The sequence below is a fragment of the Pristiophorus japonicus genome, chromosome 5, assembly GCF_044704955.1.
Source record: "Pristiophorus japonicus isolate sPriJap1 chromosome 5, sPriJap1.hap1, whole genome shotgun sequence".
Taxonomy (NCBI): domain Eukaryota; kingdom Metazoa; phylum Chordata; class Chondrichthyes; family Pristiophoridae; genus Pristiophorus; species Pristiophorus japonicus.
Genome location: NC_091981.1, coordinates 25,071,001 through 25,078,803, shown reverse-complemented (window position 1 = coordinate 25,078,803; position 7,803 = coordinate 25,071,001).

Genomic DNA, 7,803 nt, shown 5'->3' with positions numbered 1-7,803 from the left:
AATTTCTCGACCTTTATATTTTGTTTTTCCGCAAATTAATAACATTTCTCGCAGTGATCTCCCGATTGGTAGAATTAGAAATGGTGACTATAGAATTAACAATGAAATGGCAGTCAACTCACACATCCACCACTGAGTGAGCAACAAGGGTCTGGATTAACTTCTGCTATACCATCTAAAATCGGATTGGGAGGAAAATCGGGTAGGGAAGGCGAACTTCAGAACCTCACTCCTCAGAGCGCCACCAGAAAGGTTCCCCCCCCCCATCCCTTCATTTGATATGTAGGTGAGCTGAGGTGCTTTTTCCATTACATGCCTTTGATCTGCACGTACAGCCTACTCCGGTGTTGCCGCCAGTTGAACAAGACATGTGGATAACCTCCTAGGACCCCGCCGAAGGGACCCCGCACCGGCCTGTTTCTATCCTGTGCCGAAAGGACCCCTGCATCGGTCCGCTTCTACCCCAGGCCGGAGGGACGCCTGCATCGGTCCGCTTCTATCCCAGGCCGGAGGGACCCCTGCACCGGTCCGCTTCTATCCCAGGCCGGAGCGACCCCTGCACCGGCCTGTGGCTCCTGCTCGGGGCTTGCAGCCTTCACGGGACATCATCCAAGACTTTTTAAAACCTGCCGAAGGGACTCTGGAGTCGGCGTCGAACCGATCGAAGAGAGTCCGGTACCTGCGCTGAACCGGCCGAAGTGACCAAGCTGTCGTAATTTCTTCGAGGGGCCAGAATTCCTACTACTGACTGACATCTTAAATTTTTAATCAACTTTTAATCAATTTTTAAACTTTTAATCAACTTTTAAACTTATAAACAATTTGGGAAAACTTTTATAATCTACTACTGAGTTACATTTTAGACTTTTTAATCAACTTTTAATCAACTCTTAATCTATTTTTTAAACTTTTAATCAACCGGAGTAACTTTTTAAACAATTTGGAAATACTTTAAAACTTTTCAACTTTTAATCAACTTGGAAACCTTTGGAGAAACTTTTAAATAACTTTGGAAAACTTGGAAGAAACTTTTTAAAACATCCCTCGGAACCCCAGCGGACAGCTGACCTTCCTAAGGCCTGCCCCCCCAAACAAGCCTCGGGTCACCTACCATCAATGACGCTACTCAGCGCCAAGCTTGCGGCCAACACCTCACCGTAGGCAATTAGGCTCATACAGCAGTTCCTGGTCTCCAGTTGTCTTGGACCCCCTTGCCACTGGACCAAGACCTTGCTCAGCTAAGCCTGTATGGTTGCCGGTGTGCAGCTGCCACACCACATTAAAACAACTCATGCACAGGCATCTTCCACTTCGTTAATATGAAGTTCGGGACCTGGAATGTCAGGATCCTCATGGACAACTCCAACAGCAACAGGCTGGAATGCCGCACCGCCATTAGTTGCCCGGGAACTTAGAAGTTTTAACTTCGACATCGCCGCCCTAAGCGAGACCCGCGGGCAGGGGAAGGCCAGCTCAAGGAACATGGTGGAGGTTACACCTTTTTCTGGAAAGGAAAACCAGAGGAAGAACGCCGCCTTCATGGAGTCAGCTTCGCCATCAAAAATGAGCTGGTTGACCGCCTCAAAGACTCCCCCTGCGAGGTTAACGAACGCCTCATGACTCTTAGTCTTACCCTATCCCGGAACCAATGTGCCACAGTGCATACGCCCAAACACGGATGAGGTTAAAGAGGGTTTTTATTCCAAGCTCAAGACATCCATGTCCCGCGTCCCCATGGGCGACAAATTGATTCTCCTAGGTGACTTTAATGCCAGAGTCAGCAGACGCAGCCTTCTGGGGAGGTGCGATTGGCAGAGAGGGGTTAGGGAAAGCCAACTCCAGCGGTACCCTACTCCTGAAAAAATGTCTGCAACATGAACTCCTCATCACCAACAGCCTGTTCTGCTAGAGGGATAAATACAAGGCATCGTGGCAACACCCTTGCTCCAAACCCGGGCACCTGCTCGACTATGTCATCGTCTGAGCCAGGGATCACCATGACAGCAGCTGACGACTGCTGGACGGACCACCGTCTGATCCAATCCATCATCGACATTAACATAGCCCCAAAGCAGAAGGGCAGCAGAAGCAGTGCCGCAAAAATGTTAATGCCGGGGCACTTAAAGACCCAGCTAAAAGTGCCCTATACAGCCAGCGCCTCACAAGTAATCTGGCGTGCCTTGAAGACCCTGAGATGCTGAATGCCCACAGCGCTTGGTGTACCCTCCAGGCCTCTATAACCAGTGCCTGTGAAGAGATAATTGGTCACTTAACCAGAGAACACCAGAACTGGTTTGATGAAAATGATCAGGAGATCCAAGGACTAATAGATCGCAAGCGCAGAGCATTTCTGAGCCTCAAGCAACAACCCAACTCGGGGGCAGCAAAGCAGCGTTATAGAGGGCTCAAGGCAGAGGTCCAACAAAAAACCCCAGAGCTAAAGAACAGGTGGTGGATGGAGAAAACACAAGAGATACAACAACTGGCCGACAGCCACGATATGCAAGAACTTCAACAATTGTACATCCCTGTTTGGCGTAAAAATAAAATGGGGAAGGTGGCTCAACCGTGGCCAACAAGGGAAGTAGCAGAACGCCCTTATGGACAGTGGGCAACAGTGCCCAACAGTGGGCACCTCTCCCTCTCTTCTGTCCACAGTCACTAAGTTTATACAAACGCCAGCTGATTCACAAGCGGTAAGTAAAATTGTGCTGCTAATCTTTGGAGTGTTTCTGTCCCAGTTAATGGTGGATCTTCCTCTTTCTGGTGTTGCTGTGCGATGCCACCATTCCCTGGCTATCAGCGGTGGCTCCTTGAAGTGTAACGGAGATCCCGCTGGGAGCCTGCCCTGCAGGTCTAATGAGCTCTAACCTGGGAAAATGGGTCCATTCACGTGGGTCAGAGTGTTCAGTAGAAGTCCCGCTTGACCCACCTCTGACATGAACCCTTCCTGGAGGAAAACCCAGCTCAGGAAGACATAATGATACAACAAAGATATTATGAAAAAAACTGCTGGGATGGTTGAAGTAGTGTTGCCAACTCTGTTTGGGTGTATTCCTGGAGGTTTTGTCACATGAACTCTCACCTCCAATAGCCCCACCCCCGAGCTCCCGCAATTGATCACCAGATACGCACATCATCGCGTCGCCCCGCCTCCCCGCACCAATTGGAAAGCAAACAGACTCTTCAGTACCTGATTGGATGATTCTTAACTGTTAGTCAAACAGCCTTTTTCCCCACCTCCAATACTTATATTACTAATAAACAAAAGGATTCAAAGAAAATTTTAAGAACACTCAATTTATTTCATGTCCCCGTGAATGTTCTCCTCAGTTGCTCACAGGAGTGTGTTGGAGATTAATCATCAATATATGGAGACTCCAAGACAATTCTGGAGGGTTAGAATATGAAGATATGAACATACGAACAATGACGGACTGGTCCATCAAGCCAACATATACATTCCACCTCACCCAAAACCATGTGATCTCCTGGGAGAGGCAAAAAAACATTAAAAACCCAGGTCAATTTGGGAAACAAAATCTGGGAATTTCCTCTCTGACTCATCTAGGCAATCAAAACTAGTCCAGGAGATCACTCTGGCCATTAAATTCCCTGCAGTATCTATCTTCTGTAAGAGTTCAACTCCGCCGCAGCCAGAAACAAATCCAGCTTTCACTTGAAGGAATTCAGTGAGTCTGCATGCACCACGTGAAACGGCAGCTTGTTCCAGAGATCTACTATTCTCTGGGAAAAGAACCATCTCCTGACATCTAACCTAGATCTAGCCTTATACAACTTAAATTTGTGCCCCCTGGTCCTGCCTAACCTATTTAATGGAAATAAACTGTCCACTGGAACACTCTCTATTCCCTTCATTATCTTATTAACCTCAATCATACCCCCTCTAAATCTATGCTGCTCCAAGATATAGAGTCCCAACTCTTTTAGCCTATCTTAATAACTAAGATGCATTAGACTTGGAATTAGTCCAATGGCCCTCTTCTGCACCTTTCCAGTGCCTTATCAATATCACCCACCAATTGAGGACCAAAACTGGACACAGTATTCCAAGCGCAACCTGATGAAGGTCTTGTACAAAGACAAAACAGTACGCCTCGTCTTACACTCAATCGTCATATGGATACACCCCAACATCCTATTTGCTCCAGTTATCACTGCACGGCATTGCTCGTGTACCTTTAAGGATGTATGCACGAGAATGCCCAAATCTCTTTCATCTCCACCATCTTTAATATCTTTCCCTGGAGAGTGTATGAATGTTGAGCATTTGCCCTGCCCACATGCATAACACTGCACTTATCTAAGGCAACATTTTCCAGTCTTGAGCCCAATCTTCCAACACATTAAGATCTGCCTGAATCAGACGAGCCTCTTCTACAGTTCTAGCAGTCACACAGATCTTGGTATCATCTGCAAGTATGTAAATTGTGTCGCCAACCGCTGAATCCAGATCATTCATAAAAATAGTAAAAAGCAACGGTCCCAACACCAATCCTTGCGGGACACCATTGGTGACCGGCCTCCAAACAAATCCAAATCCATCTATAACTATTATTTGCCTGCGTCCTGCCAGTCAGTTCTGAATTCAACTCAATATATTTCCACTAATACCAGAGGCTCCGAACTTATAGAGAAGCCTCTTATGCGGTACCTTGTCAAAAGCTAAGTAGACAATGTCTACTGGGCTTCCCTCCTCCACCAACTTCGTAACTTTTTCAAAAATTACAATTAGATTTGTGAGACATGACCTCTTTTTTATGAAGCCATGTTGGGTGTTCCTAATATGTCCCTCTCTATCCAAGTATTGATATATTGCATCACTTATGATTCTTTCACGCATCTTGCCTATACTAATGTTAAACTACCTGGACCACACTTCCTCCCACCCTGCATCCTGTAAGGACTCCATTTCATTCTCCCAGTTTCTCCGTCTCCATCGTATCTGCTCTGATGACGCCACCTTTCACACTAGTGCCTCTGACATGTCTTCCTTTTTCCTCAACAGAGGATTTTCCCCCCCACCGTGGTTAACATGGCCCTCGACCGTGTCTGTTCCATTTCGCACACCTCTGATCTCACCCATTCCCCTCCCTCTCAGAACCATGACAGGGTTCCCTTGTCCTCATCTTTCACCTCACCAGCCTTCATGTTCAACAGATCATCCTCTGGCATTTCTGCCACCTCCAGTGTGATCCCACCACCAATCACATCTTCCCCTCCACTCCCGTCTCAGCATTCCGAAGTGACCGCTCCGCCCGCGGCACTCTGGTCCATTCTGCAGTCAACCGCAGCACCCCCTCCCCTTCCCACGGTACCTTTCCGTGCAAGCAGAGGAGATGCAACGCCTGACCTTTTACCTCTTCCCTTCCCACTATCCAGGGTCCCAAATATTCCTTCCAGATGAAACAGCGATTTACTTATACTTCTTTCAATGTAGTATACTGTATTTGCTGCTCACAATGTGGTCTGCTCTACAGTGGGGAGACCAAGCGTCGATTGGGTGAACACTTTGCGGAACACCTCCGTTCAGTCCGCAAGGGTGACCCTGAGCTACTAAGCGCCTGTCACTTTAATTCCCCACTCCATTCCCACTCTGACCTCTCCGTGCTCGGTCTCCTACACTGTTCCAGTGAAGCTCAATGCAAGTTTGAGGAACAGCACCTCATCTTTCATAGAGTGCATAAGGGTTCCTTGACCAGTATGTAATGGAACCAGCCAATGGGCAGGCTCTCTTGGATCTGGTCCTGTGTAATGAGACAAGATTAATAAACAATCTCCTAGTAAAGGAACCACTTGGAATGAGTGATCATAGCATGGTTGAATTTCAAATTCTGATGGAGAGTGAGAAAGTTGGATCTCAAACCAGCGTACTAAGCTTAAATATCGGAGACGATGAAGTTATGAGGGCAGAGTTGGCTAAAGTGGACTGGGAAAATAGATTAAAGTGTAGAACGGTTGATCAACAATGGATTACATTTAAGGAGATATTTCACAACTATTAAGAAAAATATATTCCAGTGAGGAGAAAAGGGTGTAAAAGAAAAGATAGCCATCCATGACTAACTAATTAAATAAAGGACGGTATCCAATTAAAAACAAGGGCATGCATTTGTGTTCTGTGTTGCTGGAAATGTTGACCATTTTATTGATGTCAATGTTATAAATGTGTTGTGGGATGAGGTGGGGGTGGAGTGTAGTTTTGACAGTTATACTTATGATTTCACACAAATGGTCAGATTAAATGTTTTTTATTCAACATAACCTTGTTGCGCATTGTCTCAGATAGCTGCACTGTTACACACTGGTGATTCCTTAACATGAAAGGGTATAATTAAATTTAACTTGAATCAACTTAAACTTTAACTGGCACCTAGGTGATGTCCACCATTGATGTCTGAGCTGCACACACAGTAGTGTGTCAGCTTTGTAAATAATTGCAACATTCTGTCAGGCAAAGCACTCATTTATAAGCTGCTGACGTAAGAATCTTGCAGCTATTTTAGCCACCATAGGCCCTTTCCTGCGCTCTGGAGGGGGGCGTGAGCACAGTTGCATCGTCAGCCTGATTGTCTGGCCCGAGGTCAGCGTCCACCTCCTCTCCTGAGGTGGACCGTCAGTCCCTTTTGGCAATTCTTGTCCCCTCCTGATAGCCAAGTTGTGCAGCATGGAGCACACGATCATGAATTGAGCTGCCTGCTCAGGGTGGTATTGTAGCTCACCTCCTGAGTGGTCCAGGCATCTAAAGCGCTGCTTGAGCACACCAATGGTTTTCTCGACAATATTGCATGTGGCTCTGTGGCTCTAATTGTACCGCTTCTCGGCTTCTGTGTGGGTGTCATGCAGGGGGATCAACAGCCAGGTGGCGAGGCCATATCCTTTGTCACCAAGCATGCAGCATTGACCTTGTGGCTGACTGGTAAACATGTCAGATACAGCGCTCTCATTCAGGATGTGAGCATCATGGATGCTGCCTGGAAATTTGGCATTCACTGCCATAATTATCTGGTTGTGGTCGACAACGAATTGCGCCTTCAGGGAGTGAAATCCTTTTTGGTTCTGAAAAACCTCTATATCCTGAAAAGGTGCCCGCATGGCGATGTGTGTACAGTCTATTGCTCCCTACACCTTGGGGAATTTAGTAATTCGGTAGAATCCTAGAGCCCTCTCAGTCTGAGCCTCCGTGGTCATAGGGAAGCTGATAATGTCCATCCTGCATGCCTACAGCATTTCAGTGACCTGTCTAATGCAGCAATGTGTGGCTTGCTAAGATACAGCGCAAATGTCGACAGCGGAGGCCTGAAAGGAACCCGACGCGTAGAACGACAGTACCACGGTCACCTTGACCTTGAAGGACAGTGCGGTCCTGATGGTGCTGGAAGGCTGCAGATCTCCCCTGATGAGCAGACATATTTCACTGATAACCTCTTTGTGGAAGCGCAGTCTCCGAAGGCAGGTGTTCTCGGATAAGTTGAGGTAAGACCTCTTCTCCCTGTAAGTGTGGTGAGTGTATGATCTTGTCTTCCTCATCAGTCTTACATTGGGCATATAATGCTATCGAATATACCTTCTGCCATTTCTAGCCTGCAGCATCTGCGGTGTCATCAAGACAAGCTGAGAAATGGCTGACCCCATTCCAGTAACTATCAGTATAATACCGATTGTTCACAAGCAATAAGACACCTAAAGTAGATTCCAATCATCCACAGTATGATAAGATGTTTGTTTAGATGTTCATATAAATTAAAAGAACTCCAGAGTACATCCAAACTCCCCAGAAGT